Source organism: Polypterus senegalus, chromosome 1 (genome assembly GCF_016835505.1).
Source record: "Polypterus senegalus isolate Bchr_013 chromosome 1, ASM1683550v1, whole genome shotgun sequence".
NCBI lineage: Eukaryota > Metazoa > Chordata > Cladistia > Polypteriformes > Polypteridae > Polypterus > Polypterus senegalus.
Window position 1 is genome coordinate 132532753 of NC_053154.1, and position 11766 is coordinate 132544518.

Genomic DNA, 11766 nt, shown 5'->3' on the forward strand with positions numbered 1-11766 from the left:
CTGCAGGCTATGGACGTATATATGTACGTAAGTAGGATCCAGTTAGCGTTGGGAATCCGTGTACCAAATTTCTTGAAGATGGGCCCATAAGTAACAAAGACTGTTGAAAAGTTCAATATGGTGGCCGACAGTGGCATCATACCACCGAAATAAGTACATACATTGGTTTCAGTTAGTGCAGGGAAGCTGCCTACCAAATTTCGAGAAGATTGGGCCATAAATAAGAAAGTTCAACATGGCGGATGTTGTTGACCGTTATGACCATTACGCGTAGAATTTCGAAATGAAACCTGCTTAACTTTTGTAAGTAAGCTGTAAGGAATGAGCCTACCAAATTTCAGCTTTCTACCTACATGGGAAGTTGGAGAAATAGTGATGAGTCAGTCAGTGAGTGAGTGAGTCAGTCAGTGAGGGCTTTGCCTTTTATTAGTATAGATACTGTATATGTAGATGTATATGTATATGTGTATGTGTATATGTATATACAGTATATGTTTATATGTGTGTGTGTATGTATATATACACTCACCTAAAGGATTATTAGGAACATCTGTTCAATTTCTCATTAATGCAATTATCTAATCAACCAATCACATGGCAGTTGCTTCAATGCATTTAGGGGTGTGGCCCTGGTCAAGACAATCTCCTGAACTCCAAACTGAATGTCAGAATGGGAAAGAAAGGTGATTTAAGCAATTTTGAGCGTGGCATGGTTGTTGGTGCCAGACGGGCCGGTCTGAGTATTTCACAATCTGCTCAGTTACTGGGATTTTCACGCACAACCATTTCTAGGGTTTACCAAGAATGGTGTGAAAAGGGAAAAACATCCAGTATGCGGCAGTCCTGTGGGCGAAAATGCCTTGTTGATGCTAGAGGTCAGAGGAGAATGGGCCGACTGAACAACTTTGACTGAAATAACCACTCGTTACAACCGAGGTATGGAGCAAAGCATTTGTGAAGCCACAACACGCACAACCTTGAGGCGGATGGGCTACAACAGCAGAAGACCCCACCGGGTACCACTCATCTCCACTACAAATAGAAAAAAGAGGCCACAATTTGCACAAGCTCACCAAAATTGGACAGTTGAAGACTGGAAAAATGTTGCCTGCTCTGATGAGTCTCGATTTCTGTTGAGACATTCAAATGGTAGAGTCAGAATTTGGCGTAAACAGAATGAGAACATGGATCCATCATGCCTTGTTACCACTGTGCAGGCTGGTGGTGATGGTGTAATGGTGTGGGGGATGTTTTCTTGGCACCCTTTAGGCCCCTTAGTGCCAATTGGGCATCGTTTAAATGCCACAGGCTACCTGAGCATTGTTTCTGACCATGTCCATTCCTTCATGACCACCATGTACCCATCCTCTGATGGCTACTTCCAGCAGGATAATGCACCATGTCACAAAGCTCGAATCATTTCAAATTGGTTTCTTGAACATGACAATGAGTTCACTGTACTAAAATGGCCCCACAGTCACCAGATCTCAACCCAATAGAGCATCTTTGGGATGTGGTGGAACGGGAGCTTCATGCCCTGGATGTGCATTCCACAAATCTCCATCAACTGCAAGATGCTATCCTATCAATATGGGCCAACATTTCTAAAGAATGCTTTTAGCACCTTGTTGAATTAATGCCACGTAGAATTAAGGCAGTTCTGAAGGCGAAAGGGGGTGTATATATATGTGTGCATGTATGTATGTGTGTATATGTATGTGTGTATATATGTAGATATGTATATTTGTATGTGTGTATATATATATATATATATATATATATATATATATATATATATATATATATATATATATATATATATATGTATATATATGTAGATATGTATGTATATGTATATATTGTGACAGAGGGCAGTATCGCTCCCTTGAACCCCTGTCCAAGACTCCAGACACCAGATAAAAGTCCAGAATATGACTTTATTATTTCGCCACAGTGCACAAAGCACCCCCTCCTCCACTATAGTCATAAATAACCAAACACTAATCACAAATACAATCCTTCAACTCCCAGACGCGTTGCCACCCTTCCACCCAGCTCAGCTCGCCGTCTGGGAGCTCCTAAAGTCCTTTTATATTCCCTGACCCGGAAGTGTTCCCAATCCCCAGTCCATGTGATCCTGTATTACTTCCGGGTCAGGTAAAAAGTTCTTTTCTTCACCCCGGAAGCCCATCGCTCTTCCTTTGACGAACTTCCGGGTTATAGGGCACAAATAAGTCTTCGGTCCTCCCTGCAGCTCTCACTTGCAGCCCATGTGGTATCCAGCAGGGTCGTGTATAAAAACTACATAGTCCATGACTCCCTGCTGGTCTTCGGGGCATCTCCATACTGCAGGGAGGGCTCCATCTGGCGGCCTGGGGGTATTGGCCGGGATGACAAGCCGGCCATGTACCACAATATGTATATGTATATGTGTATGTGTATATATATATGTTTATATGTGTGTGTGTGTGTGTGTGTGTATATATATATATATATATGTGACAGCAACACTCATAACAGTGACAAAACAATTACATTGACATATATATAAATTGCTCAAAAACATTAAAGGGACACTTTGAAAACACATCAGATCTCAATGGGAAAAAATCCTGCTAGATATCTATACTGATATGGACTGGGTAATGTGTTAGGAACGAAAGGATGCCACATCGTTTGATGGAAATTAAAATTATCAACCTACAGAGGGCTGAATTCAAAGACATCCTGAAAATCAAAGTGAAAAAATGATGTGGCAGGCTAGTTCATTTTGTTGAAATTTTATTGCAGCAACTCAAAATCATACTCAGTAGTTTGTATGGCCCCCATGTGCTTGTATGCATGCCTGACAATGTCAGGACATGCTCCTAATGAGACGACGGATGATGTCCTGGGGGATCTCCTCCCAGATCAGGGCATCGCTGAACTCCTGGACAGTCTGAGGTGCAGCCTGGTGGCGTCGGATGGACTGAAACATAATGTCCCAGAGGTTCTATTGGATTTAGGTCAGGTGGGTGTGGGGGCCAGTCAATGATATCAATTCCTTCATCCTCTAGGAACTGCCTGCATACTCTTGCCACATGAGGCCGGGCATTGTTGTGCACAAGGAGGAACCCAGGACCCACTGCACCAGCATAGGGCCTGACAATGGGTCCAAGGTTTTCATCCCGATACCTAATGGCAGTCAAGGTGTCGTTGTCTAGCCTGTAGAGGTCTGTGCGTCCCTCCATGGATATGCCTCACCAGACCATCACTGACCCCCCCCATCAAACCGGCCATGCTGAACGATGTTACAGGCAGCACAACATTCTCCATGGCTTCTCCAGACCCTTTCATGTCTGTCACATGTGCTCAGGGTGAACCTGCTCTCATCTGTGAAAAGCACAGGGTGCCAGTGATGGACCTGCCAATTCTGGTATTCTATGGCAAATGCCAATTGAGCTCTACGGTGCCGGGCAGTGCGCACAGTGCCCACTAGAGGATGTCAGGCCCTCTGGCCACCCTCATGAAGTTGGTTTTTTGTTTGGTCATAGACATTCACACTGGTGGCCTACTGGAGGTTGTTTTGTGGGGCTCTGGGAGTGCTCATCCTGTTCCTCCTTGACGAAAGGAGCAGATACCGGTCATGCTGATGGGTAAGAACCTTCTACAGCCCTGTCCAGCTCTCCCACAGAAACTGCCTGTCTCCTGGAATCTCATCCATGCCCTTGAGACTGTGTTGGGAGACACAGCAACCCTTCTAGCAATGGCACGTATTGATGTGCCATCCTGGAGATGTTGAACTACCTGTGCAAACTCTGTAGGGTCCAGGTATTACCTCATGCTACCAGTAGTGACACTGACCATAGCCAAATGCAAAACAGTCAGAAAAAATGAGGAGGGAAAATGTCAGTGGCCTCCACCTGTTAAACCATTCCTGTTTTGGGGGTCATCTCATTGTTGCTCCTCTAGTGCACCTGTTGTTAATTTCATTAAACCAAAGCAGCTGAAACCGATTAACAACCCCCTCTGCTATTTAACTGACCAGATCAATATCTCAGAAGTTTCATTGACTTGATGCTATACTCTGATTAGAAAGTGTTCCTTTAATTTTTTGAGCAGTTTATACATATTTAATAAATGAAGGACAGGTAGATCAAAAGGCCCAGTTTTTCAGGGTCAAAAACTCAGGCAAAGGCAAACATTGGCAAACCACCGTCTTAGTCACTTGGCTAGACGTTCTGCATATACTCATAGTTAGATAAATTTTACATGGTACATTACTTTCTCCCTGGGACAATCCATACACTTGTTACAGCTATTATGCAATTAAGGGAAAAACAAAGCATCTTGTATATTGTGCTTGTAAAAGGTAAAATAAAAGCATATTAATAAATCATTTATGCTTCCTAAAGCTAATGCTTACCCAGCTCCAGAGTTTAGTTTTAATGGCTCATCAGGGAGATCAGTTGTCTCTACTGAAAACACTAAAGGTCTGCTACTGCAAGGGTCTGCATTTTGTTTGTGATGGCCGCTCTCGGCTGTCTTCTTCATACTCCTAACGCTAGTCCAAATATGTTTCAGGGCATCAATAATCCCTTTATGTTATTAAAATTAATCCAACGTACCTTGATGAAAGACAACATGCACAAAAGTGCTGCAGTGCCTTTCTGATTACATTCCAAATTATTTCTTTCATTTTTAACATTCAAAACACCATAATATGCCAAAGAGAAATTCATAGTGCGTCTTTACAAAAATATTCATCAGTTGTTTGTTGCACTTTCAGTGACAATACTGTAGATGACTTAATTCCTCAATTCACTTTCAATCTGCATGGTTTAATGAGAAAATCACTTTATCAACAGCAACACCCTTAACACACCTTAGGTGTTCCAAAGCCTGCTGAGAAGTAATCCCTCTAGTGGTTCCTGTACAGCCGGTCCTTTGCTCTAGTACACCATGCCTGATTCACCTCCTCTGATAGTTGCCCAGGGGGCATCTTAGCTGCATGCCACAACCACCTCCCAGACCTTCTCATATTACTTATAGTAGCTCCTCGCCCTACTGTAGACAATGAACCAAACAGCCCAGTGCTGGTGATCGTGTTCCTTTTGTTCCACCATTCACGGATTTAGACAACTTGTCAACTGAAAGTTTTTATACTGACTCACAGGAGACAGTAAAAGGGATCATAATGACCGGAAGAAATGCAAAGGTCAAAACTGAAAATCAAGCATCAGAGACAGGAACAAAAATTAAGTAACCAGAAAGTGAACAGCCAAAGATATTTTAGTAAGATACGAAGGTTTTAGGATTTTATCTACAAAACTGGATAAGCAGGAAATACCCAGATCAACGTTTATACCACCATTCCTCAGATGTGAGAAGAGTTGCACACCCTGAGGAATTCTGGGTAGGTTCCTATTGGAAAGGGCAATACAAGAGATTCAAAAATTGCAGCACTCAAATGAAAACAGACATGGTGTACTGTTAACACATTTATATACGATAATTTTGTCAGTTTACTTTTAAGTGAAAACCTAATGCTGAAACTGAATTCTTTGGGACAAAAAGCTCTAAATTGATGTATAGATTAAATATATTTATACAGGAATCACTCAAAAAATGTGCAAAACATAACAAATAATAACAGCTTCACCCAGTACTTCAGTCCCATTACTGAACCACAGCCCAGTACAACATTCATAAGACTTCACAGCTATACCAATTGATTGGCCATTTAATTCAAGTTATGTTCAGTTTGTTTAAATGTGTACATACTATAATGAAATTCTTACTTACATGTCCCCTAAGAACAATTGATTAAAAAACAATACCAAAAAATAAATAAATAAAATGAAAAATACATACTATGCAGCATATATAGTGTCTCAAGTTTACATGAAGTAGCTGGCATCCTGGCTGGGGTGGATCGTTCTTTACCTGGCTGATAAGCTGTGATAAAGGAAAAAATGGATGGACATGCATCTTGACTGGGCTGTTTAGTGGTACCTTTCTCCATTATAAGGGAAGGACAGAGGGTGATTGCCTCCCGATGCTATGTATTCCCCAGTACACTGGGTGGCGTTATCCCTCTGGTGTGACTCCCATTTGAACACCCGCAGGGCTGCATGAGAGTTGCAGACACTGCTAGTGTCTTCATGTGCTGCTAGGGGAGGCTCCCCATTACAGAGAAGTTCCACCTGACCCAGACGTGCTTCCAGGTGGCAGACTTGTTGTACTGGATGTACTCCTGGGATTGGGTTAAAAAGTAGCTGCTCTGTCTCACCAAGGGGGTCAGAGTCGGGAGGAGGTGGACAAGGCTTACTCGAAGGAGAATGGAGGTGGAAGGAGAGAAAAGAATTATGACTGTGATTTGCCAGGTGACAAAAAACTGTAAAAGGTACTTTGTTCAATATAAACATCTTTGTTTGATCCTATGGCTGTGTGGTTTGGTTGCATCAGGTTGTTTGAGGTTCTGCTTAGGGCTGCCAACTCTATTTCTCTGGAAATGAGGACATCTGGGTCGAAAAATGAGGGCTTTTGAGGACGCCTTTCCCTTTGATGCCATAAATACGCCTTTATACTGTCTTATGGTTTTTTAAAATGATATAAACCTCTAATAGCAGTTTATCACTATAATTATGATGTGATGACCATAATCACAGTCACTGGCAAACTAATAACCCATTAAATATTTTGAATATGTCAAGCCTCTTAAATTAACAGACTTCATTCCTCCCATTCTTATTTGGATAGCTTAACTGTCGTAACTGTATAACATGTGTAAACTTTTGTTTACACATAGTAAATTCACTTCTAATAAAATGAAAATAATTTTACTATTTTCAATTTAGTTTACTTGCTGTCACACACATGTGCTTAGGAGGCAGCCAACAAACCCAGAGGTGAACGATTTATTAACAGATGGGGGGTTGTTTTATGGTACTGATGCCTCTCTTTCTAATCTTATAGAAACAAAGAAGATCAATAATCCAAACATACCTGCAATAACCCACATCTCAGAAAATGGCAACTCTACTTCCTCATTCCAGACGTCACTTCTGGCCTCCGGTGATGACGTCATTTCCGGTCCTCCCAAGATGACATCATTTCTACTTTAATCATGTCCGGCAGCCATTTTCTGTATAAATAGCCACCTTCACGATCATCTGTTGTCTAATGTCTGAATTATTTCTACATTTTCGACCAACTTTTGCTACAAGCAGTATACGGGCTATTCCCCAACTCTATATAATTGTTTTTGTATACGTTATTTCGTCACATTGCATTTATCTACATTCTTTTATATTTTTCCACTGAAGCTATTTTTCTCAGTATAAAATATGAATAGAAATCTTTAATTGCATGCTACTGAAATTGAATCTTGTGAGCATTAGCCCCTTAATTGAATCTGTTCTGCCCTTTCGAAAACAAGGATATTTGTTGCTCAAGTAGTCTGCGAACGTGCACTTGCATGGCATAATGGGTATTCCGGAATTTGTGGAAAAAATGAAAGAATTGTGAAAATATTACTAAATTACTTGAAGAAGTGACTTATTACTTGATCAACTGATAACTAAAAAGATATTGCATTTATATGACAGAATAAATGTGTGATGTTTTAAATTAACTGAAACTTTAATAATTGACTCATTCATTTACAATTACAAATCCATTTTGGAACAATGGGTAGTAATAACAATATTTTCCATTAAAATATTACAAAGCAGTACTTGCACTTAAATTTGGTGGACTCTACCTGGATGTATGAAATTTCTTATTTAGCCAAGCTGCTGAAAGAAGAATCGAAAATAAGATCTCACATAGAAAACGTGAAATTATAATTTTGATTTTGAATGAATTCATTTAGATACGATGATTTAGGATTACAAATGATTAAGAAAGGAATCAACATTTATAATGAACTGTCTACTCGCCAAAAGGATAAAGCTGAATTCAAAAGATGAATTGAAAAAGCCAAGTTGGACAGATTTGGACTATTCTCGTCAATATCTGCGTTGTTTACTAATAATGGAAGTGATGATACTGGGAAAAAAGTGTGCGGACTGCTTCCACAAATGCTGACTGGTGAATGGCTTTCAATTTTTACCAATCATAGGAATATGGAGATTTTCAAATTTTAGGAGGCAAAATTCCATCCATCCATCCATTTTCTAACCCGCTGAATCCGAACACAGGGTCACAGGGGTCTGCTGGAGCCAATCCCAGCCAACACAGGGCACAAGGCAGGAACCAATCCCGGGCAGGGTGCCAACCCACCGCAGGACACACACAAACACACCCACACACCAAGCACACACTAGGGCCAATCTAGAATCGCCAATCCACCTAACCTGCATGTCTTTGGATCGTGGGAGGAAACCGGAGCGCCCGGAGGAAACCCACACAGACACGGGGAGAACATGCAAACTCCACGCAGGGAGGACCCGGGAAGCGAACCCGGGTCTGCAAAATTCCAGATATTTTAAAAATTTTATATATTCCTCCTGGACAGTTCATGGCACATTAAAAAATGAGGACTTATCTGGGAAAATGAGGACGGTTGGCAGCCCTAGTTCTGCTATGCCACCTAGAGATCACTAAATATATATATATATGCAGGGCTGGCACCGCCCTTAAGGTGAATTAGGCATTCCATTCACCTAGGCTGCATATCATAAGGGGATAGGGGGAACCAGCCACAGAGGTTAGCTACCAAACAGTTGGTACACTAATAAGCTTGGCCCAGGGCTCAAAATAACCTAGCACCAGCACTGCTTATATTCTGTATACTCAGATGATTATGTTACAATATTTTAAATTATAGGATTGACTGTTTCGGCAATCTTACAAAATTTCATTTAGCTTGTTTTCCATTTCATTTTTGATTGCTCACATACTCCAGTAAGATCAGCTGAAAGAAGCCCATTGGAAATTTAATGATTATCATTCTGGCACATGCATGAATTGTAAGGCTTCAAGAGCAAATGGACAAAAACAGTTTGGAGATTCCATTTTTAGCCCAAGACAAGCAGGAGTCACAACACACAATATGCAAATATGCAAAACGTGCTAGATGACTCAGACAAACGTTTGTCAGTCCAAAAAAACACAACAAAACTACTTGCAACATTACCATAAACTTGGACACTGTGCCCCATGCGGTACCAACATTAATCTCATTTACTGCTTTTTGCAGTCATTCAACTTAGACCTAGCCAAAACGTCATTTGTTATTTATTTACTGATAATTGTTTCCATGGATTTCGAGTTCCTGCCTTGCGCCCTGTGTTGGCTGGGATTGGCTCCAGCTGACCCCTGTGACCCTGTGTTTGGATTCAACGGGTTGGAAAATGGATGAAATATCTAAAATATTCCCTATAAATGTTTCTATGAACAAGGATGAATATTAGAACATCAGAAAAATTTAGAGGAGAACAGGCTATTCAGCCCAACTAAGCCCAACTTCAGGTTGTCTATGTAATTTAATGCTCATGCAAAGTATTCCCCTCTTTTATAGATTAGAGTGGGGTCTCTCTCTTATGTCAAGAGGTCTCCACCAAGTCCTTCCATTAGAAGACATTAAGTGAGAGATTGTTGTCCTGGTGTCATTGTCTACAAGGCAAATCTGTTTTCTTTAAGCCACTAAACATTGTTGGTGATCAGTTATACAACTTTGGCATATTTAGCAAATGTAATGATGGAGCTGGAACTCTGGCCATTCAGTCCATAGCTGAAAACAAAACAACCTATGGAGTGACTGTACTGAGGATCAAGGGATAGGAGATGATTCTACTAATTCACCCAAAATGTGGCCTGATAGTTAGGAAGTCCAAAATCCAGGTGCAACATACGGTACTAATGTTCAAAATGACCACATTTGCGATCAGCTTTGATGGCACAACATTAAATACTGGCATTACTGGCAATAGATGGCATCCTGATTGTAAAGACATGAAAATTTTAGTTGGTTCAGATTACAGTATATGGAACACTACATTTAAAGTGTTCCAGCACCAGACTCTCAAGGTATTTCACAACAGGAGTGAGCAACACCAGTCTCTAGTTATTCAGGCAATTTCCTGTTGTAGTTGTTGGTTTTTTGAAGCAGATGGTAACTGTAACCATACTGCCATCAGTGAGGCATTAAAAATGTCTGTGAATATGATGGCTAATTTGATGCTACACAGATAAAAAACTTGTCTTGTAATTTCATTCAGGCTGGATGCTTTATGGTTAAGTCTTTTAAAAATATTTTCCAATATCATTCACTGAAAAGAGAAGAATAAATCCAATCACATGGCAATGCAGGCACTTGCACAAAAGGGAACTTTGTTGCTGCATTTGAAGCAGACATCTAAATCGTTACAATAATCTGGGAGAGAATAAGTAGATGTGACAGCAGGTTTTCGCTTGTAATCTGTAAGCCTGCACGCCTTGCCACAGTGTTCAATATTACAAGTGCTGTCATATTCTGCCTTCAGCATATCTCAATCCGCAAACTGCATTGCTTTTGTGAGCTCATATCCAGTGCCGGTGCTCGGTTATTATGCACACTAGGTCAACCTTATTAGCGCGCCAAGAGACGTTCAGTAGCTACCCCAGGTAGGCCCAAAACCAAGGGTCCCAACTTATGATCTGTGCTACAGGCGAATGCCTAATTCACCTTCATGGTAGCACCGGCCCTGGTCATACCTGCACTTCTTGCATGTTTTCACAACACTAACTTGAAATAAATTACTGCTTCAATCTAAGCTGTCACAGGAGATCGTCAGATTTTTATGAAGAAGTAATTCTTTTCAACTGTCATACATACATTTAATCCAGATCTAATGAGGAAACTTCAAACATCCTGCATCAAAACAAAACTCCATCACTGAAACACCTTTCTAAATGGCTCCACACAATTAAGCTTCTGCTTGTAAACTAGAGACAGGAATCCCAACAGGTGGCTTGATTGTCCGCGGCGTGTCCAGTGTGGAGGCAGTGAACACTGGTAGGGCAGATGACACTTGGTTAGGGTAAATAGACCTTAAATCTGCTTTGTTAAAGTCACTTGTCAACATCCTTTCTATCAGGAGGACTGCTTGCTGCAGAAGTTAAGGCCTCTCGTGACATGCTTTTGTTCATCTTGTGCTTCAAGCTACACTCCGACGTTCCAAGGTTATTAAACAGCATACTTAAGCTTGCAGATTTCTCCTGCCTGTCGCATTTCTCTTGTTGTCCTAGCTACTCCCTGACTCTGTACACCTGTGTTGTCATCATGGCTTGCCAATGTGCTGTTAATTCTTGATCCGTATCCTGACACTTGCCTATTTCATGAGATTTGCCTATTTCATGAGATTTTGCTCTCCCCACTTTCCCTTCTTGCTAATATGGTGGCAGCATTGAATCCCTGCTACTTTATTCCTACACTGGCGTTTACCATTACATGGCGATGTTATTCCCAATGTGCCATTATCTGAACTAACAATGTTCCGAATGCTTCTGCGTATCCTTAATCCTTGCAGAACACTTTGGTCTGACAAAGTGTTCTTTTTTTAATGTACTGTTGTGCTAGTAAACCCGTTTTGAATTGAAATTCATAGTTTATTTCAGTTTATAATTGATTGTTATTTGTACATTTCCTTTCTGCTTTGAGTTTCATTACAACCAGTGTCACACATGCGCGTCGGCGGACTCCCCCACAGGTTTGGTAAAGGTATGTAATAACCTGCCGAGATGAGATGAGGGGCTACTGCTAACTTTCTCTTCTTTGTCTCCTTCACTCACAGCGCTAAG

At 41.0% G+C, this 11766-nt stretch overlaps 1 long non-coding RNA gene across 1 annotated transcript in view; it reads left to right on the forward strand.

Annotated features, from left to right (window-relative positions):
* Window positions 1-7531, forward strand: part of LOC120532461 — a 32488-nt gene extending 24957 nt beyond the window's left edge. The window contains exon 4 of the long non-coding RNA XR_005634299.1: window positions 6958-7531. This is a non-coding gene — a long non-coding RNA (uncharacterized LOC120532461). The remainder of the gene's footprint in view (window positions 1-6957) is intronic.
* The last annotated feature ends 4235 nt before the right edge of the window (window positions 7532-11766 follow it).